The following is a 22,770-nucleotide window of genomic DNA, read 5'->3' as shown; positions in this document are numbered from 1 at the left end:
TAAAGGCTTGATTGGTGGAGGGCTGCAGAGATGGTTGTCCTTCTGGAAGGTTCTCCCATCTCCACAGGGGAACTCTGGAGCTCTGTCAGAGTGACCATCGGGTTCTTGGTCACCTCCTTGACCAAGGCCTTAATCCCCCGATTGCTCATTTTGGTCGGGCGGCCAGCTCTAGCAAGAATCTTGGTGATTCCAAACTTCTTCCATTTAAGAATGATGGAGGCCACTTGGTTCTTGGGGACCTTCAATGCTGCAGAACTTTTTTGTTACCCTTCCCCAGATCTGTGCCTCGACACAATCCTGTCTCGGAGCTCTTGGTTTTTGCTCTGATGTGCACTGTCAACTGTGGGACCTTATATAGACAGGTGTGTCTTTCCAAATCATGTCCAATCACTTGAATTTACCACAGGTGGACTCCATTCAAGGATGATCAATGGAAACAGGATGCACCTGAGCTCAATTTCGAGTCTCATAGCAAAGGGTCTGAATACTTATATAAATATTTTATTTTCTAAAAACCTGTTTTCACTTTGTCATTACGTGGTATTGTGTGTAGATTGATGAGGGAAAATATGTATGTAATCCATTTTAGAATAATGCTGTAACGTAACAAAATGTGGAAAAGGGAAGGGGTCTGAATACTTTCCGAATGCACAGTATGTCCAATTGTTGTGCCCTAACCCATCCCTTGAAATATTGTTGTTGTTAATCTTTAACTGAGGTATTTTTTTTGTCCCATTTAAAATTGTAAATTGACCATGTGATTGAAATGCCACTTCTGTTCTGTTCTTCCAGACCTATGAGGAATGGAAGGATATGCTGCCTGATATGAGTGAATACAATTGGGTAATACCTGATTTCTTCTGGGAGCTGAGTAAACACATTGACCTAGGTAAGATTTTTTTTCTGGATCAAAATGGGGCTTAGGTGGTGGGCGTGGCCCTCCTTTCTACTCAATGGAAAATTTAGTGGCCCTACTTTCTACTCAACGGAAAATTTAGTGGCCCTCCTTTCTACACAATGGAACATTTAGTGGCCCTCCTTTCTACACAACGGAACATTTAGTGGCCCTCCTTTCTACACAACGGAACATTTAGTGGCCCTCCTTTCTACTCAACGGAAAATGTAGTGGCCCTCCTTTCTACTCAACTGCAAATTTAGTAGCCCTTCTTTCTACACAATGGAAAATTTAGTGGCCCTCCTTTCTACACAATGGAAAATTTAGTGGCCCTTCTTTCTACACATTTTTCCATGGCTTATTCCATGTTCTTATGCTATCTGGGTAACTCAAAACATTATAACAAAGTCAGTGGGGGCCCCATGCCATAACAAAAAAACTTCTGAATGCATAATTTTCTGGAATTTTAGATTCTCCCTGACTTTATAGCTATATTTCGGTGATTGTTAGTTCTCAAAGATGATCTTATTAAAATATATAGATCCGTTGTCATTTTTATTTATTTTTTACATACTTTGTATCTGTTTCACTTTACACTTAAAATGTTTTTCAATGCCGAAAAATTATTTGTATTTGTTTTACTGTTTGGATTTAGGCGGCCTGAAAAAAAAACATTTATGCAGAAAACCCCCTACATGAAATGACTCATTAGAAGCCTATGAACTTGAAATTCTGATATAGATTTACCACTGTTAAATAACTTGTCATGTTGGTTTATTTCCTGTCAATCAGTGAAGTGTGTGGTTAATCTGATGTGAATTGGATGTAGTACACTGCTCAAAAAAATAAAGGGAACACTAAAAGAACACATCCTAGATCTGAATGAATGAAATCATCTTATTAAATACTTTTTTCTTTACATAGTTGAATGTGCTGAAAACAAAATCACACAAAAATTATAAATGGAAATCAAATGTATCAACCCATGGAGGTCTGGATTTGGAGTCACCCTCAAAATTAAAGTGGAAAACCACACTACAGGCTGATCCAACTTTGATGTAATGTCCTTAAAAGAAGTCAAAATGAGGCTCAGTAGTGTGTGTGGCCTCTACGTGCCTGTATGACCTCCCTACAACGCCTGGGCATGCTCCTGATGAGGTGGCGGATGGTCTCCTGAGGGATCTCCTCCCAGACCTGGACTAAAGCATCCGCCAACTCCTGGACAGTCTGTGGTGCAACGTGGCGTTGGTGGATGGAGCGAGACATGATGTCCCAGATGTGCTCAATTGGATTCAGGTCTGGGGAACGGGCGGGCCAGTCCATAGCATCAATGCCTTCCTCTTGCAGGAACTGCTGACACACTCCAGCCACATGAGGTCTAGCATTGTCTTGCATTAGGAGGAACCCAGGGCCAACCGCACCAGCATATGGTCTCACAAGGGGTCTGAGGATCTCATCTCGATACCTAATGGCAGTCAGGCTACCTCTGGCGAGCACATGGAGGGCTATGCGGCCCCCCAAAGAAATGCCACCCCACACCATGACTGACCCACCGCCAAACTGGTCATGCTGGAGGATGTTGCAGGCAGCAGAATGTTCTCCACGGCATCTCCAGACTCTGTCACGTCTGTCACGTGCTCAGTGTGAACCTGCTTTCATCTGTGAAGAGCACAGGGCGCCAGTGGCGAATTTGCCAATCTTGGTGTTCTCTGGCAAATGCCAAACGTCCTGCACGGTGTTGGGCTGTAAGCACAACTCCCACCTGTGGACGTCGGGCCCTCATACCACCCTCATGGAGTCTGTTTCTGACCGTTTGAGTAGACACATGCACATTTGTGGCCTGCTGGAGGTCATTTTGCAGGGCTCTGGCAGTGCTCCTCCTGCTCCTCCTTGCACAAAGGCGGAGGTAGCAGTCCTGCTGCTGGGTTGTTGCCCTCCTACGGCCTCCTCCACGTCTCCTGATGTACTGGCCTGTCTCCTGGTAGTGCCTCCATGCTCTGGACACTACGCTGACAGACACAGCAAACCTTCTTGCCACAGCTCGCATTGATGTGCCATCCTGGATGAGCTGCACTACCTGAGCCACTTGTGTGGGTTGTAGACTCCGTCTCATGCTACCACCTAGAGTGAAAGCACCGCCAGCATTCAAAAGTGACCAAAACATCAGCCAGGAAGCATAGGAACTGAGAAGTGGTCTGTGGTCACCAACTGCAAAACCAGTCCTTTATTGGGGGTGTCTTGCTAATTGCCTATAATTTCCACCTGTTGTCTATTCCATTTGCACAACAGCATGTGAAATGTATTGTCAATCAGTGTTGCTTCCTAAGTGGACAGTTTGATTTCACAGAAGTGTGATTGACTTGGAGTTACATTGTGTTGTTTAAGTGTTCCCTTTATTTTTTTGAGCAGTGTATTTGGGCTGAGCCAGTGCTGTCTTTCTGTTAAGGCTGCTTAGTTCGTTTGTTTCATTTGATTCTCATGTTCAAAGGGTAAACTCCACCTACCCTATCGCACTTCTCTTCTGCACACAGATAAACTAACCAAAGTGCTGCCTGAGTTAGAGGAGATTGCCAAGCTGCTACCCGAGTTACCTGACTTCGATAAGATAGGAGAGAACGTCACCTTCCTCAAAAGCATTCTCTTCACCGGTGAGTACAGGCTTTTTGGAGGCTATGTCAGACAAAGCAGGTCATCCATTTTTTTAGGCCAGGATTGTATCTTTTTTTGAACAAGTGGCAAAAGTGATAAATAAACATCTTGAGTTTTGAACCCAGAATAGCTATAGCAGCTGCTTCAAGTGGTAGAAAATCACAGTTGACGTCATTGGTAATCTGAACTTGAAGTGGGCTTCTTTTTGTTGATTCATACCTGCATTACCCAGCAATCTACCCTCATACTTTCCAGCAAAAAAAGGGTTTCGCTAACAAGTTGCAATCACTTTTCACTTTCCCGATTAGCTATCCTGCATTATTAGTAGTATCACAATAACGTGCCCGGATTGCACACGTGGCCAATGGTATCCAACTCCGTACTTGCAGGACGCAGCCATGACAACAAGCTCACAGCAGGGCCTTGAAACATGTCTCCAGCAGTGACCTCTGACCCCTTTGCTTCGGTCTTTTGATTTGTTTTGTGTTCTTCCTTCCTTCCTCCCCTCCCTCCCCTCTGCATTCTTCACAGGTGTTGGTAGTAAAGGAGCTTCTGGTCAGAGTCTGTTGTTAGGTGTGTACCCCCCCACACTCAGTCCCCCCTCTCCGCCCTGGTGCTGTTTGAATACCCAACATTGGTGTGTGTGCGGCAGCACCCTTGCAGACCTGTTTAGCAGTGGTTTGGAGCCGAAGACGATGTCAAGTGTTCCTGGATGGGGACCTCCAAATCCAACACGATTGCGTTCCAGACTACCAACTCATTGTCTTTATTCAATGCTGCTGTTGTTTGAGACACCAATGACACATGATTGATGGAAGGATTGTTTTTTTTGGGTGGAGACAATACCAGAGTGTGCTATGATTGACATAAAGGCTTTCATTGATGTAGAGGATTTATCCTTATGTCATATTATTGATATCAGAAGGGTGTAGAGATGGACATTTTGTTCACTGTCTAATTATGTAATCGAATTCCTCTGAAAACCAAAATTGACAACTGAATTGGACATACTTCGATTGGATTGAATTGGTCTACAGTCTTGTGTTCTACAGTGGTCTTAACAACAGATCCAGTGCTTTATCTCCTGCCTTCGCTTTGGTTTCATCTGACTGGCTTTTGTCACTTTTCCTGCTTGTGTGTTTTTGCCTTCTTTTGGTTTACAAGTTCCTCCTCGCTCTCCCTGGCTTCCCTAGCTCTCCCTGGCTCTCCCTGGCTCTCCCTGGCTTCCCTCGCTTTCCCTGGCTTCCCTGGCTCTCCCTGGCTCTCCCTGGCTTCCCTGGCTCTCCCTGGCTTCCCTGGCTCTCCCTGGCTTCCCTGGCTCTCCCTGGCTTCCCTGGCTCTCCCTGGATTCCCTGGCTCTCCCTGGCTTCCCTGGCTCTCCCTGGCTTCCCTGGCTCTCCCTGGCTTCCCTGGCCTCTTTGGTCTCTCTCCCCCTGTACTTACATTATGGGAGGCTAGTCCTTGTCTTAGAGGGCTCTCCTTATCTGCTGGTAGCTGATGCCTCTCAAATGTTTGGAAGATACATCTCTCTATGAGAGATGGAAACACCTTGAACTCCATCCATCCATACCTCTTCTTTGACTTGCTAAAACAATAGGTGTATTCCTGGGTTGTGTCGCAAGTGGCACCCTATTCCCTATGTAGTGCACTACTTTTGACCAAGGCCCATAGGGCTCTGGTCACAAGTAGGGCACTATATAGGAAATGTAGGGCACTATGTAGGGAATAGGGTGCCATTTGGGACATAGTCCTGTACTGTAGTTGTGAGGCTTGTTATTGACAGGTCTTTCATTGGCTGGATGAAGGATTGTTGTTCCATGACATTCTCAAGGGCAGTGTATAAATATGTACAAAGTTAATGTTTTGCTACGGGTCCAGCTGGCTCTGTAACATGTCCCAATGCCACGCTGTGTTGTACAGGAGAGAAACAAACCAAGTCTTTCATAACAGTACTGTATAAGGTTTAGCCGATTTGACGGCAATTAATTAATTATTTCATTGTCATTATTTTGTAGTACCATATCAGACATAACTGGTCGGAGATCCAATGAAAAGCACAAGCTCCCAAATGTTATTGTGAGCAATATTTTCCAAACCTTTGAGATTCCATCACGTGGGTGCTGCTTCTGATCTGGGGCATATACACTAGATAGAGTCCTCTCTAATGTTGGGCATGCCAATACATTTGACTCATTATTGTTTTTTGCTAATAAACTATTATCGATGATGTGTAATCATGTGTGGGTAACCTTATGATTTTTGTCATGTGTTACGCTGTTTTTGTCTCCTTGCAGAAGCCCCTGGGGACACTCCAGTGAAATCTGCCACAGAGGCCCCAGTCACGTCCACACCAGAGGCCAGCGGCAAGCAGTTTAAGAAGGTAAGTCTGCTCTGCACCGCCTGACTAGCTCACCCTCGCTCCCTGTGGCATATAGCTTGGCCTCCTCATCAGTAAACTACTGCATTTTGGAGTTTGCAGTTTGGGTCAATGGCAATGCCATTTCAGCTCCAGTCAATTTGTGAAATGAAGTGAAATTCAGGTCTTGAGTCGAAAACTCCTAGAGGTAAAGCGTTGTTTTTCAGGTCATTAACTGAATTTCACATCATTTTTACTGGGCTGAGTTTGGGATTGACCACAGTCCTGGCTGACTACCTATACAGTGCATTTGGAAATTATTCAGACCCCTTGACTTTTTCCACATTTTGTTATGTTACAGCCTTATTCTAAAATGGATTAAATAAATATGTTTCCTCATCAAACTACACACAATACCCCATAATGGCAAAGGGAAAACAGGTTTTAGAAATTTTAGCAAATGTATAAAAAAACTGAAATACCTTATTTACATAAGTATTCAGACCCTTTGCTATGAAACTCAAAATGGAGCTCAGGTGCATCCTGTTTCCATTGATCATCCTTGAGATGTTTCTACAACTTGATTGGAGTCCACCTGTGGTAAATTCAATTGATTGGACATGATTTAGAAAGGCACACCTGTCTATATATGGTCCCTCAGTTGACAGTGCATGTCAGAGCAAAAACCAAGCCATGAGGTCGAAGGAATTATCCGTAGAGCTCCGAGACAGGATTGTGTCGAGGCACAGATCAGGGGAAGGGTACAAAAACATTTCTGCAGCATTGAAGGTCCCCAAGAACACAGTGGCCTCCATCATTTTTAAATGGAAGAAGTTTGAAACCACCAAGACTCTTCCTAGAGCTGGACGTCCAGCCAAACTAAGCAATCGGGGGAGAAGGGCCTTGGTCAGGGAGGTGACCAAGAACCCGATGGTCACTCTGACAGAGCTCCAGCGTTCCTCTGTGGAAATTGAAGAACCTTCCAGAAGGACAACCATCTCTGCAGCCCTCCACCAATCAGGCCTTTATGGTAGAGTGGCTAGACGGAAGCCACTCTTCAGTAAAAGGCACATGACAGGCCGCTTGGAGTTTGCCAAAAGGCACCTAAAGGACATGAGAAACAAGTTTCTTTAGTCTGATGAAACCAAGATTGAACTCTTTGGCCTGAATGCCAAGCGTCACGTCTGGAGGAAATGTTACACCATCCCTACAGTGAAGCATGGTGGTGGCAGCATCATTGGGGATGTTTTTCAGCGGCAGGGACTGGGAGACTAGTCAGGATCGAGGGAAAGATGAACAGAGAAATCCTTGATGATACCCTGCTCCAGAGCGCTCAGGTCCTCAGACTGGGGCAAAGGTTCACCTTCCAACAGGACAACGACCCTAAGCACACAGCCAAGACAACGCAGGAGTGGCTTCGGGACGAGTCTCTAAATGTCCTTGAGTTGCCCGGACTAGAACCCGATCGAACATCTCTGGAGAGACCTGAAAATAGCTGTGCAGCGACGCTCCCCATCCAACCTAACAGAGCTTGAGAGGATCTGCAGAGAAGAATGGGAGAAACTTTGTAACTTAATACATCCGATAGTAAGCACCAAGCTCTGTTGACAGTGGTGCAGCTTTATAATAATAATAATAATAATATGCCATTTAGCAGACGCTTTTATCCAAAGCGACTTACAGTCATGCGTGCATACATTTTTGTGTATGGGTGGTCCCGGGGATCGAACCCACTACCTTGGCGTTACAAGCGCCGTGCTCTACCAGCTGAGCTACAGAGGACCACCGCTTTCTCGCAGCTACTTTTTGAGGATTTTACATGTGGTGGTGGTTGTCTTCAAAGCTGTTTCTGCGGTTCGCAAAATTAGCATCACACTAGCTGAATAAAATGTAAAAGGCTTTGAAATTTAAAAGCTTGTACAATCAATGCTCCGTTGACATTTCAGAGATACGCTTGTTTTTGTGTGAAATCTCAGAAAAATAACAGAAATTTCTAATTAATATGAAAAGTGTATACAAAAATGTAATGTCTCAAAATCGATATCTATCTTACCTCTATATTGTTTTATGACCTACGGATTCGAGAAGAAACATGACGAGTTCAACGGGAAAGTGAGCCTGTCAGGTAGCCTTTATTCTTGCACAGAATCCAGCTTAGCTGACACGATGCTGTGCAGTTTTCCTTATTTTGGGAGTACAACGCTGTGTACTACTCCCTTCACAGAACAGCGCAAACTGGCTCTAACCAGAATAGAAAGAGGAGTGGGAGGCCCTGGTGCACAACTGAGCAAGAGGACAAATACATTAGTGTCTAGTTTGAGAAATAGGTGCCTCACAGGTCCTCAACTGGCAGCTTAATTAAATAGTACCCTCAAAACACCAGTCTCAACGTCAACAGTGAAGAGGCGACTCTGGGATGCTGACCTTTTAGGCAGAGTTGCAAAGAAAAAGTCCCCATGTTCAGTGGAATAGTCCTGCTACTCAAGTGAGGAATTTTTTTAAAGTCTAAAGCAGTGGTCCCTAACATGGAAAAACACTATCATAGACCAACGTGATTCCTGGGTTGGGGTCAATTCAGTCTCAACTCAATGTTTTTTAAATATTAAATTAATGAATTTGTAATGGATTTATTTATTTATTAATTACCTGAATGGACTGAGGTAAAACAGACCCCAACCCTGCTTCATAGTTCTGGAAAGTCTCTCAATATAACAGTTGCCTCAGTTTTTGGATGTACATTGGGCAGCTAAAGCCAAGGGAGAGGGAAGAGTTGGGGACCATTGGGCTGTGGCTTTACTCATCTCCCCCTGGCCTGCAGCAAGCTTTCTGCTCATCTCCCCCTGGCCTGCAGCAAGCTCTCTGCTCATCTCCCCCTGGCCTGCAGCAAGCTTTCTGCTCATCTCCCCCTGGCCTGCAGCAAGCTTTCTGCTCATCTCCCCCTGGCCTGGTACAGTAACTTTCCCAAATTTCCCAGGTTTTCCAGAAATCGTGTTTGGAGGATTCATAGATTTCCTGCTTATTCCCTCTTGATTCCAGAAAATCGTCCAACTGGGATTTCTGGAAAACCTAGGGATTTTGGGAAAGTTACCTGAATTTTGAAACCCTCTTCCCAGCGCAGCTTGCTTCGTTTATCATCAGGCTGATTTTAACAGATATAATTGGATGATTCTGACCCAAATCCCACATTTTTATGGTGATTGTATTACGTGTTTTGAATATAAGGAATAATTTTTTATAGTTTATCCACATTCAATAATGTATCCACATCTACATTATCCTTAAGCCTGTTGAATATTAAGAGTTTTCATGTGTCATATTTTCATTGCCTCTTATAGCATGATCATTGTGTAAGTTGGAGGACATCAGTTGTGTTTTAGTATTACTATAAAAACCAAAGTAATGGTCACTATGGAATACTGCTCAGAAACCGTACAGAATCTTACCCCTGTGTGCCACTGGCTGAGAGACACTGGTTGTGGTATCAGTTGCCTCATCCGCTTTCAGTCTCCGGACTGGCTAAGTCTGTTCTGGAGTCTCTGTGACAGAGAAAGTCTGACTGTTGGGTACCGCTGATGGTGGCAAGACCTAGACATGGATTCAGTTTCCCCCGAGCCTTGACAGAATGGTGACCAGAGGTCCTATGATGATGACGACTCTGTGGGCATAGACGACTCCATGTCTATCTATCTATAGGTCAGCCCTGGCTTCAGCTCCAGCCTGGTTGGTTGGTCAGTGTGTTGCTTGAATGATGGGTACAGTATGTTGTGTTGACGGCTGTGTTGCTCCTGCTTCTCTCTCACTGTGACGTCCCTCAGGGTCTGCTCGACGAGCTCATTCTCATTCAGCAGCAGATCCAGCAGGCCGAGGAGGTCGTCTGGCGGGCCTCCGCAGCCAATAACGCACAGCCAAGCCCAGAGCCCGCCCCCAGCCCACCCCCGCGCCTTCCTCCACCACCACCACCACCTCTGAGCCCGCCCCCGCGCCAGATACCCGAGCCAATGCCAGCCACCGCCCCGAACCCCAGCCCCAGCCCCCCTCGGCAGAAACGCAAGGTGAAGGTCCTACCCACCCTGCCCCCCACCAGCACCCAGCACTCATCCGTAGAAGCCCCCTTCAGTACGTAAACAGTAGAACCGCACCCAAACCCACCTACCCTCCTCAGGAAGGACAAACCCCCTGCCGTTCAAATTCACGCTAACGGAAATTTGCCGGGTAATTCTATAAGGAATACTGTTGATGAGATTGGTGGATGAAATTGCTATTGTCATATGTCGTTTGGATTGGTACCATTGAGCAAGCCTAGAGCTCCTTCCTAGCTCACATATCCTATGAAAAGTGGACAAGAAGGCACTTTATTGAACCTCTAGTCATTGTTGATTTCTACCATTGTCTTTTTATAGCCTATGCTATATGCTAATCGTATTGTGCAGTGCTAGTTTTCAATCGCTGAATACAATGCAGTGATAATTAGCAAATATTTAATTAACCACATCTTTCGTGTCACTTTACCCAAAATGTTCTGGTCAGTTTATTTGATTCTGGGCTAGCTGTTTTTGTCTTACCAAGTTAGTTTGGATATGCTAGTTAGCCTACATATGTTAGTTTGCATATGCTAGTTAGCCTACATATGCTAGTTAGCCTACATATGTTAGTTAGCCTACATATGTTAGTTAGCCTACATATGCTAGTTAGCCTACATATGTTAGTTAGCCTACATATGTTAGTTAGCCTACATATGTTAGTTAGCCTACATATGTTAGTTAGCCTACATATGCTAGTTAGCCTACATATGCTGCATAGCACACATTGCCATCTCGCTTCATTCAACCCGCCCAGACATAGTACCCTGCCTACTCCCTCAAACTTCCTCTTAGTTTGAACAAGGCATTGAAAAAAAATCATCCATCCACATGGTGTCCCTCAGGGCAGTGTGCCGTGACACACTATGTTGTGCCACTGGTGGAATGGCATGTCTGATGCCTGGCAATCTCAGAATCAGCTCACGCCAGTTCAGTACCACAGTAACATAGCCCTGGCTCCCTCTCTCATGTAAACCGCTGGACTACGACCAACGCTCCCTCCGCAACACTCCACTAACGCAACACTCCACTAACGCAACACTCCACTAACGCAACACTCCACTAACGCAACACTCCACTAACGCAACACTCCACTAACGCAACACTCCACTAACCAAAATTGTATGGAGTGGAGTGACACCCCACTGCATGGTGTGCTGTGCACTTCTGAAATAAGTCTAGATATCAGCTATACAGTAATTGGGTTATAGGCCTATATCACTACTATATGAGGACAGGACTATATCAGGACAAGACTAGGACATGACTATATCAGGACAGGACTATATCAGGACTATATCAGGACAGGACTATATCAGGACAGGACGATATCAGGACTATATCAGGACAGGACGATATCAGGACTATATCAGGACAGGACGATATCAGGATTATATCGGGACAGGACTATATCGGGACAGGACTATATCAGGACAGGACTATATCAGGACTATATCAGGACAGGACTATATCAGTACATGACTATATCAGGACTATATCAGGACAGGACTATATCAGGACAGGACTATATTAGGACAGGACTATAACAGGACAGGACTATATCAGGACAGGACTATATCAAGACCGGACTATATCAGGACAGGACTATAACAGGACAGGACTATATCAGGACAGGACTATATCAGGACAGGACTATATCAGGACAGGACTATATCAGGACTATATCAAGACTATGACAGGAGTATAACAGGACTATATCAAGACCGGACTATATCAAGACCGGACTAAATCAGGACAGGACTATATCAGGACAGGACAGGACTATATCAGGACCATATCAGGACAGGACTATATCAGGACCATATCAGGACAGGACTATATCAGGACCATATCAGGACTATATCAGGACAGGACTATATCAGGACTATATCAGGACAGGACTATATCAGGACTATATAAGGACAGGACTATATCAGGACTATATCAGGACAGGACTATATCAGGGCTATATCAAGACTATGACAGGAGTATAACATAACTAAATCAGGACAGGAATATATCAGGACAGGACTATATCAGGATATAGGAATCAATACTAGATCTTTCTTAGTCCCCTAATCAGATAGAATGCTATAGGCTATGATCACGGCATTGTAATTTGCAAGTAGTTAGCACAATCACCTTAGCTAAAGCCCCTGTCTTTCTTCTATATGTGTGTTTCATCTCCTGTCCCTCCTTGCCGTCCCCATCAGCTCAGTGGTGCTGTGTCTCCCTCCATCTGCTTTGTGATCTCCCCCTCTCAAAAATGCATTGCAGGTGTGGAATTGTTAATCTGGGGGGCTGCCAAAGTCACGTGAATCATCATGGTGTAATAATCTTGAAAATGATCTCTTTGATTGATGATTGCGATAATTCAGCCGTCTTTTCCAGGGCTGAATTTGACTTGTGCCTGTGTGATTTTGCACTGTGATTCACAGTATACAGATTAAGACCAAACGAATGACTACAACCTGGAATGGAATCAGTTATCCCCCTTTTGTTGCATTAACTTGTCTTTCCTCCACTGTTGTGCCCCCACTGATCTATGTGATGTGATGTGATGTGATGTGCACGTTATCTGTTTGTCATGATGCTAGTGGTCTCAGTGGGTTTGGACTGGCTCACAGAGGGTGATGGGTTAAGACATTTCCTAGACTTGTGTTGGAGAGGTTTAATGAACCTGCTCTTTCTGTGACTGCTCTCTGCGTCTCCAGTCTTCAGACAAGGAGAAGGTGGACCAGCTTCAAGAGGAACTGCTCCGAACTCAGGTACAGCACCAGTATTATACCACATTTACACAGTAAAAATCCAGTTTAATTTGGTAAATGGTCCATCTCCTTCCTCCAGTAGACTCCACATATTAAACCACATTGACCTTGTAAAGTCAGGTAAAATAAAATAAAAATAAACTTTTTAATTGATAAATGCACTGAATTTAAGAGAGAATTTGTGATTTAAAGATGAAATCTTCTCTCTCTCTCTCTGTTGTCCTCAGATGAAGTACCAGCGCATGCTGGAGAGACTGGAGAAGGAGAACAAGGAACTGAGGAAAGTGGTGCTGCAGAAAGATGAGAAGGGCATCCACCAGAGGAAGGTCAAGGTGAGTGTGAGTCGCACACACACACACACACACACACGCACAAGCACACACACACACACACGCACAAACACACACACACACACACGCACAAACACACGCATATGCACAAACACAAACACACACACACACACGCACAAACACACACACGCACAAACACACACACGCAGCGACACACACACGCAGCGACACACACACACACGCACAAACACGCAGCGACACACACGCAGCGACACACACATACCAGGGTTGTGCATGTGAGTAAAAGTTAATGAAGAAATTTGTTTCGAAACATTATTTTGTTATCGTCTCCTCAATAAAAAGACTTCTTCTCCCATCAGGCATTGCTCTAAGTGTTCTTCCATCTGTATTTCTTCTATAGAAGTCTCTGATTGACATGTACTCTGAGGTCCTGGACATCCTCTCAGACTTCGACTCGAACTACAACACCCAGGACCATCTACCCAGGGTAAGAAACAACAAATAGCTCATGGCTTTCTGGAAATGCAATCAAATGATGGAGACATTATTGTGACCCCTTTCTCGAGTGTACTGTATGCCAGAAATACATCAATTGTTTCCTGTTGCAAAGGAAAAGGCATTGTTGTGAAATGGTAGGTCTCTGCTATCTATCACGCCCATGTCATCTAATCCCTCCTCCCCCCTACCACCCCACCCAACCTTCCCCTCCTCTCGCTCCCTCCTCCCTCCTATAGGTGGTGGTGGTGGGAGACCAGAGTGCAGGGAAGACCAGTGTGTTGGAGATGATCGCCCAGGCTAGGATCTTCCCCCGGGGCTCTGGGGAAATGATGACCCGCTCTCCTGTCAAGGTATAGGAACTCATTTACTAGACTACCTTAACCCCCTCAAGACCCCTACCTAAATTAACTGTAGCTGTAAAGATATCAAAGATGTATAGAAGCCAGCGTTTACTTGACACAGTAGTGTTGATTATTTAATTTTTTACATTTTAGTAATTTAGCAGACGCTCTTATCCAGAGCGACTTGCATGAGCAATTAGGGTGAAGTGCCTTGCTCAAGGGCACAGACAGATTTTTCACCTAGTCGGCTCGGGGATTCGAACCAGTGACCTTTCGGTTACTGGCCCAACCCTCTTAACCGCTAGGCTACCTGCCGACCCAATTTATTCCTATTTTAAAGGGGCAATCTGAGATTCGGTACATCCATTTTTGGAATTGATATATAGCCATTGTTCTTGAAGAATATAACTTATTAAGTGGCGGGGTGACGGCTTTGTTGTTTGTCCAGACTTGTCCTACTGCTGTGGCTATTCCTTGATGGATTTCCTCTTTGATGCTCTCTAGGTCTGCACTGTTCCATATGGGATGCTGTAGTCCACAGTCTGAGTGCTGGAATGAGGCCTGTGTTGTCTTGATGGATGGGTAGCGTTACCAGAGTAGTGTTGTTGTTTTGGACTGGGGACTCTGACAGTTATTCATTTCATTTTGCCACCTGCTGCTCTCCCTCCCTCCACTAGGTGACGCTGAGCGAGGGACCTCACCATGTGGCCATGTTCAAGGACAGCAGTCGAGAGTTTGACCTGGGAAAAGAGGAGGACGTAAGTTTAACACAGTGAGGCGCTCTCTCTCCCACCATGGAATCATCTTTTCATTGGTGTTCATTCACACTGATTCACTTGTTGATTGGTTCATTCTCTCTTCCCTGCAGCTGGCTGCCCTGAGACATGAGATCGAGCTGAGGATGAGGAAGAGTGTCAAGGAGGGACAGTCAGTCAGCCCTGAAGTGAGGACAGAACTCCCTATTGCTCCACATCTTCTGCCTTGTACCTCTGTCTGCATCCCAAATGGCCCCCTATACCCTATATAGTGCACTACTTTTGATATAGGTCTCTGGTCAAAAGGAGTGGTCAGTCAAAAGTAGTGCACTAGACTTGGGAATAGGGTGCCATTTGGGATGCATCCATGTCTCTGCCAGCCATATAAAGAAAGCTCACTAGTACTCAGCATTGTACCAGCTGTATGTGGATCTCTGACTGTTAGTGCTGACTAAATGTTTTTTATTTTTCCTGTGTGACAGACGATCTCTCTGAGTGTCAAAGGACCAGGCATCCAGAGGATGGTACTAGTGGACCTACCAGGAGTCATCAGTGTGAGTACTACACACACACACACACACACAAACACACTCTCCTTCTCTCTTCTCTCTCTCCACACGTACAGAAACACATACATGTGTATGAAAACAGTGACCGTACAGTGGTAGGAGCAGTGATGGTGATGCGATGGTGTGTGTTCCTCTCAGACTGTGACTGCAGGCATGGCAGCAGACACCAAGGAGACAATCTTCAGCATCAGTAAGAACTACATGCAGAACCCCAACGCCATCATCCTCTGTATCCAGGGTGAGTCAACACTGGAGTCACCTTTCCATGACCAAACAGGAATATCCTAGAGCTCCTTTCCCTCTCTTTAATCCCTCGCCTCCACTTTGATCCTGTGTTCTTTTCTCTCCTGTCTCCTCTCCTGTCTCCTCTCCTGTCTCCTGTCTTCTCTCATTTCTCCTTCCTCATCTCCTGTCTTCTCTCATGTCTCCTCTTCACCTGTCTCCTCTCCTTTCTCCTCTCCTTTCTCCTGTCTCCTCGTCTCCTGTCTCGTCTCCTGTCTCGTCTCCTTTCTCCTGTCTCCTCTCCTTTCTCCTGTCTCCTCTCCTTTCTCCTGTCTCCTCTCCTTTGTCCTGTCTCCTCTCATGTCTCCTGTCTCCTCTCATGTCTCCTGTCTCCTCTCATGTCTCCTGTCTCCTCTCCTGTCTCCTCTCATGTCTCCTGTCTCCTCTCATGTCTCCTGTCTCCTCTCATGTCTCCTGTCTCCTCTTATGTCTCCTGTCTCCTCTCATGTCTCCTGTCTCCTCTCATGTCTCCTCTCCTGTCTCCTCTCCTGTCTCCTATCTTCTCTCATGTCTCCTCTTCTCCTGTCTCCTCTCCTTTCTCCTCTCCTTTCTCCTGTCTCCTCGTCTCCTGTCTCGTCTCCTGTCTCGTCTCCTGTCTCCTCTCCTTTCTCCTCTCCTTTCTCCTGTCTCCTCGTCTCCTGTCTCGTCTCCTGTCTCGTCTCCTTTCTCCTGTCTCCTCTCCTTTCTCCTGTCTCCTCTCCTTTCTCCTGTCTCCTCTCCTTTGTCCTGTCTCCTCTCATGTCTCCTGTCTCCTCTCATGTCTCCTGTCTCCTCTCATGTCTCCTGTCTCCTCTCCTGTCTCCTCTCATGTCTCCTGTCTCCTCTCATGTCTCCTGTCTCCTCTCATGTCTCCTGTCTCCTCTTATGTCTCCTGTCTCCTCTCATGTCTCCTGTCTCCTCTCATGTCTCCTCTCCTGTCTCCTCTCCTGTCTCCTATCTTCTCTCATGTCTCCTTCCTCATCTCCTGTCTTCTCTCATGTCTCCTCTTCTCCTGTCTCCTCTCCTTTCTCCTCTCCTTTCTCCTGTCTCCTCGACTCCTGTCTCGTCTCCTGTCTCGTCTCCTTTCTCCTGTCTCCTCTCCTTCTCCTGTCTCCTCTCCTTTCTCCTGTCTCCTCTCCTTTGTCCTGTCTCCTCTCATGTCTCCTGTCTCCTCATGTCTCCTGTCTCCTCTCATGTCTCCTGTCTCCTCTCCTGTCTCCTCTCATGTCTCCTGTCTCCTCTCATGTCTCCTGTCTCCTCTCATGTCTCCTGTCTCCTCTCATGTCTCCTGTCTCCTCTTATGTCTCCTGTCTCCTCTCATGTCTCCTGTCTCCTCTCATGTCTCCTCTCCTGTCTCCTCTCCTGTCTCCTATCTTCTCTCATGTCTCCTTCCTCATCTCCTGTCTTCTCTCATGTCTCCTCTTCTCCTGTCTCCTCTCCTTTCTCCTGTCTCCTCGTCTCCTGTCTCGTCTCCTGTCTCCTCTCCTTTCTCCTGTCTCCTCTCCTGTGTCCTGTCTCCTCTCATGTCTCCTGTCTCCTCTCATGTCTCCTGTCTCCTCTCATGTCTCCTGTCTCCTCTCATGTCTCCTGTCTCCTCTCATGTCTCCTGTCTCCTCTCATGTCTCCTGTCTCCTCTCATGTCTCCTGTCTCCTCTTATGTCTCCTGTCTCCTCTCATGTCTCCTGTCTCCTCTCATGTCTCCTCTCCTGTCTCCTCTCCTGTCTCCTATCTTCTCTCATGTCTCCTTCCTCATCTCCTGTCTTCTCTCATGTCTCCTCTTCTCCTGTCTCCTCTCCTTTCTCCTGTCTCCTCGTCTCCTGTCTCGTCTCCTGTCTCCTCTCCTTTCTCCTGTCTCCTCTCCTGTGTCCTGTCTCCTCTCATGTCTCCTGTCTCCTCTCATGTCTCCTGTCTCCTCTCATGTCTCCTGTCTCCTCTCATGTCTCCTCTCCTGTCCCGTCTCCTCTCCTGTCTCCTCTCCTGTCTCCTCTCAAGTCTGCTGTCTCGTCTCCTGTCTCCTCCTCTCCTGTCTCCTGTCTCGTCTCCTGTCTCCTCTTCTCCTGTCTCCTCTCCTGTCTGGTATCCTCTCCTGTCTCGTCTCCCCTCCTGGTTCCTCTCCTGGTTCCTCTCCTGTCTCGTCTCCTCTCCTGTCTCCTCTTCTCTTCACCTCTCCTCTCATCTCATGTCTCCTCTTGTCTCTTCTCTTCTCCTCCTCTCCTCCTTTACCTGACATGCTCTTCTCTCACCCTTCATCCATCAGATGGGTCAGTGGATGCAGAGCGCAGCATCGTCACAGACCTGGTCAGTCAGATGGACCCACAGGGGAAGAGGACCATCTTTGTCCTGACCAAAGTAGACCTAGCAGAGAAGAACCTGGCCAGCCCTAACCGGGTGAGATATAAACTCACACACACACACGACACATGCTCACACACACACACGACACATGCTCACACACACACACGCACATGCTCACACACACACTCGCACATGCACACACACACACACACACTCGCACATGCACACACACATGTTCAAGACGTTTTGCAACGGGAAGCGGAAAATGACAACAGTGGACAAGTTGAGGTACTCCCAATGAGCATGGACTGAATACATTTGACAAGTTCAAATGGTCTGAAAACAATTATGAGCCTCCTTAGCCACAAAGGTATGGAGGACTAAAAGTGCCACAATTAAATAAATAAATACACCATTAAATAATTACTTAAATGTGTCATTAATTAATTAAAATTAGAATTAAATACATAAATGTGTAATTAAATGTATCATTAATTAATTCAAATACCGATTCATTTTATGTAAAATACATATATAATTATTTCACTATTTACATTTACATTTCATGATCCTGCATTGCAGTGATTCATGAATTACTTAAAACTGTCAAACTGACCCATCAAAGTCAGTGGGCGGGGCTAACGCGAATCTAGTCTGATCCATTGCTTTGGTCTGAAGTAGAGTAGGCCAACCTGGATAGAGACAATGGAGGATCTCCGTGAACTTTCCAGGGAGTTGGTTAGAGACATTTTAAACTTAGCAGAGGATGTAGAAGCAGGACCTGCTGACCCAGAGCATGTAGCTAGTAAAGCAGAGGAACTTATTGAAGGTGAATAGCGCCACCCAGTGTATTGGAATGTGTTCAGTAGCTCTGCATCAATCCATTATCCGGAATTGATTTGTCTTGGCTTGATGCAGAGGGTAACCAATCAGGCGTTAGGTTCCGCCTACCAACTTTTGATGGGTCAGTTTGACAGTTTTAAGTAATTCATGAATCACTGCAATGCAGGATCATGAAATGTAAATGTAAATAGTGAAATAATTATATATGTATTTTACATAAAATGAATCGGTATTTGAATTAATTAATGATACATTTAATTACACATTTATGTATTTAATTCTAATTTTAATTAATTAATGACACATTTAAGTAATTATTTAATGGTGTATTTATTTATTTAATTGTGGCACTTTTAGTCCTCCATACAAAGGGGCACCCTTTCAGTAGTTTAAAAAGTTGAATGGTACACTCAAACAGTCACGAGGTACAGACTGCATGAAATCCAATGACACTTGATTGCATTGGCCCTCTCATCTGGGATTTTATTCATGTCGTTTTCTCCCTACAGATTCAACAGATTGTTGAAGGAAAGCTGTTCCCTATGAAGGCCTTGGGCTACTTTGCTGTGGTGACCGGGAAAGGTAAGATACATTCCCTGCTCCAGCCTTACCCATCAGAGCTATCTTAAACACATCTAAAAACACTGGACTGTTCACTTCAACATGTTCTGTTGTTTTATGCTTCCTTAGAAAAGTATAGATTGAGTTACGTGTAGCCTACGAGAGAACGCATGTGTTGTAATTCGTGTGTTGTGTATCGTGTCAAACATTTAACAAAAAGGTTTGTAAATTTGAGTATATATCGCTACAAAAAAATACTCTACAACTAAAGCAACTGTTGAAGGTCAACATCGTTAACAACATGTGTGAGAAATACGCAAGGACCACCAGGGGAAAAGACAAAAAAGAGTCTGACTCTGGCTTACTGCATGAGCTGAGGCTAATTAAATACAAAATAGACGGTATGAGTTTAAGCTTCACGAAACGGCTGAACTGTAAAGTTGACGGTCTGCAAGTGACCCTAGAAAACGGTATTTTACATTTTTAGTCATTTAGCAGACGCTCTTATCCAGAGCGACTTACAGTTAGTGAGTGCATGCAAACCCATCCACTAAATTCGACCCTGAGGTGTCCATCATTATAGCAGGCCTACCGTTGGAAGAGGAAGAGGAAGTGATGGAGAGAGCGAGGGTACTCTGCTCCAGTATGACCCGGAGCTAGTAGCTGCAGAGCGGATGCGGGCGAGGGTCCGGGGCCGGGCGTGATCAAGCTGGAACTACGCTCTGTCCAGGAGAAAGTGGCTGTCCTCTGGCAGAAACAATAGCTGAAGAGTGAATGAAAGGTTCAAGGATCACCAAAGTCTCACACGGAGCGACTCATTGTTCTGAGATCCCGACCGGGAAAACTTCTACATCACAGGGAGTGGGCTAGTGATGCAACAGCCTTCATCTGGTCCTGATGCTGGTAGAAGGGGCGGGGACAGTGAGGAGGACTGAGACTCACCTGCCCAGCCAGTAAGAGCCGACCAGTTTAATCTTCTTCAGTGGAACTTTAATGGTTGGACGGCTTTGAACTGTGAGCTAAGACAATTGAATGTACTTTTACTGAATCCTGACATTATAATCCTGAATGAGACACATCTAACAGGTCAGCATTCAATTGAAATGGACGGGTACACTTGGTTTGGACATAATAGGAAAACGCATGTAAGAGAGAGCCTAAAGTATCTGGTGGAGTTGGACTTTTTAGTTAGAAACAAGATGCTTGAGTCCTATAAAGTAAATGTGACTGACAAATCAGTGGATGGCATGATGGGACTGTGATTTGAGCATCGAGTATCTGGATATTGTTTTGATATTTTCTCCTGTTATTTGCCTCCTGAGGGCTCATCTACAGCCGTGGTCAAAAGTTTTCAGAATGACACAAGTATTGGTCTTTACAAAGTTTGCTGCTTCAGTGTTTTTAGATATTTTTTGTCAGATGTTACTGTGGTATACTGAAGTATAATTACAAGCATTCCATAAGTGTCAAAGGCTTTTATTGACAATTACATTAAGTTTATGCAAAGAGTCAATATTTGCAGTGTTGACCCTTCTTTTTCAAGACCTCTGCAATCCGCCCTGGCATGGTGTCAATTAACTTCTGGGCCACATCCTGACTGATGGCAGTCCATTCTTGCATAATCAATGCTTGGAGTTTGTCAGAATATGTGGGTTTTTGTTTGTCCACCCGCCTCTTGAGGATTGACCACAAGTTCTCAATGGAATTAAGGTCAATCGGAAAGGGGATTCATCAGAGAAAATGACTTTACCCCAGTCCTCAGCAGTCCAATCCCTGTACCTTTTGCAGAATATCAGTCTGTCCCTGATGTTTTTCCTGGAGAGAAGTGGCTTACTCACTGCCCTTCTTGACACCAGGCCATCCTCCAAAAGTCTTCGCCTCACTGTGCGTGCAGATGCACTCACACCTGCCTGCTGCCATTCCTGAGCAAGCTCTGCACTGGTGGTGCCCCGATCCCGCAGCTGAATCAACTTTAGGAGATGGTCCTGGCACTTGCTGGACTTTCTTGGGCGCCCTGAAGCCTTCTTCACAACAATTGAACCTCCCTCCTTGAAGTTCTTGATGATCCGATAAATGGTTGATTTAGGTGCAATCTTACTAACAACAATATCCTTGCCTGTGAAGCCCTTTTTGTGCAAAGCAATGATGACGGCACATGTTTCCTTGCAGGTAACTATGGTTAACAGAGGAAGAACAATGATTTCAAGCACCACCCTCCTTTTTAAAGCTTCCAGTCTGTTAATCTAACTCAATCAGCATGAGTGATCTCCAGCCTTGTCCTCGTCAACACTCTCACCTGTGTTAACGAGAGAATCACTGACATGATGTCAGCTGGTCCTTTTGTGGCAGGGTTGAAATGCAGTGGAAATGTTTGTTGGGGATTAAGTTCACTTTCATGGCAAAGAGGGACTTTGCAATTAATTGCAATTCATCTGATCACTCTTCATAACATTCTGGAGTATATGCAAATTGACATCATAAAAACTGAGGCAGCAGACTTTGTGAAAATTAAAATTTGTGTCATTCTCAAAACTTTTGACCACGACTTTTGACCATTGAATGCATTCAGTTGTACAACTGATTTTGCGCTTTTATTTTCTATGTTTTATTTGTTACATTTTTTAAAGGAACATGTTATTGTCAAGATGAGGTAGAGGAGGACATGCAGAGTCATACTCCCCTAACCAGCATCTGAATGCAGAGGGAGTCATACTCCGCTAACCAGCATCTGAATGCAGAGGGAGTCATACTCCGCTAACCAGCATCTGAATGCAGAGGGAGTCATACTCCGCTAACCAGCATCTAAATAATAATAATATGCCATTTAGCAGACGCTTTTATCCAAAGCGACTTACAGTCATGCGTGCATACATTTTTTTTGTGTATGGGTGGTCCCGGGGATCGAACCCACTACCTTGGCGTTACAAGCGCCGTGCTCTACCAGCTGAGCTACAGAGGACCACATCTGAATGCAGAGGGAGTCATACTCCCCTAACCAGCATCTGAATGCCAGTGTTACCCTAGAGGAGGCCAGGAAGGTAGTTGAGCATGCTAAACCAAAGAAAGCTACAGGAATTTATGATTTTTCTAATGAAGTTTTGAAGTCACCTAAATTGTTCCAAATACTATTTGAACTCTCCAAGGCTTGTTTTGAGAATGGCATTATTCCATCTGGATAGTACGAATCCATAATCAAGCCTATCCACAAATCCTCCAAACATGACCCTAAAATCCCATTGAACTATAGAGGGATAAGTCTCATTAGCACTGTTTGTAAATTGTATTCTTGCACTGTAAATAACAGGCTCTCCCACTATCTAGAACAGTCTTTAGGAAAGCCACAGTGTGTATAGACATACAGTAACAGTCAAAAGTTTGGACACACCTACTCATTTAAGGGTTTTTCTTAGTTTTTACTATTTTCTACATTGTAGAATAATAGTGAAGACATCAAAACTATGAAATAACAAATATGGAATCATGTAGTAACCCAAAAAGTGTTAAACAAATCAAAATATATTTTATATTTGTGATTCTTCAAAGTAGCCACCCTTTGCCTTGATGACAGCTTTGCACACTCTTGGCATTC

At 45.0% G+C, this 22,770-nt stretch overlaps 1 pseudogene across 1 annotated transcript in view; it reads left to right on the top strand.

Annotated features, from left to right (window-relative positions):
- The window catches only part of LOC311114645 (dynamin-like GTPase OPA1, mitochondrial), a 65,857-nt pseudogene that overhangs the window by 2,631 nt on the left and 40,456 nt on the right, over positions 1 to 22,770 (top strand). Inside the window, exons 3-17 of the transcript in view lie at positions 793 to 889; positions 3,427 to 3,543; positions 4,076 to 4,117; positions 5,839 to 5,924; positions 9,716 to 9,952; positions 12,694 to 12,747; positions 12,975 to 13,079; positions 13,459 to 13,545; positions 13,793 to 13,906; positions 14,575 to 14,655; positions 14,766 to 14,840; positions 15,135 to 15,206; positions 15,360 to 15,459; positions 17,740 to 17,870; positions 19,130 to 19,202. The product of the transcript in view is annotated as a dynamin-like GTPase OPA1, mitochondrial (transcript). The remainder of the gene's footprint in view (positions 1 to 792; positions 890 to 3,426; positions 3,544 to 4,075; positions 4,118 to 5,838; positions 5,925 to 9,715; positions 9,953 to 12,693; positions 12,748 to 12,974; positions 13,080 to 13,458; positions 13,546 to 13,792; positions 13,907 to 14,574; positions 14,656 to 14,765; positions 14,841 to 15,134; positions 15,207 to 15,359; positions 15,460 to 17,739; positions 17,871 to 19,129; positions 19,203 to 22,770) is intronic.

Source organism: Coregonus lavaretus (assembly GCF_964263955.1).
Source record: "Coregonus lavaretus genome assembly, contig: HAP1_SCAFFOLD_403, whole genome shotgun sequence".
Taxonomy (NCBI): domain Eukaryota; kingdom Metazoa; phylum Chordata; class Actinopteri; order Salmoniformes; family Salmonidae; genus Coregonus; species Coregonus lavaretus.
The sequence above is the reverse complement of the archived record's forward strand: the minus strand, read 5'-3'. Positions and strand labels throughout refer to the sequence as shown.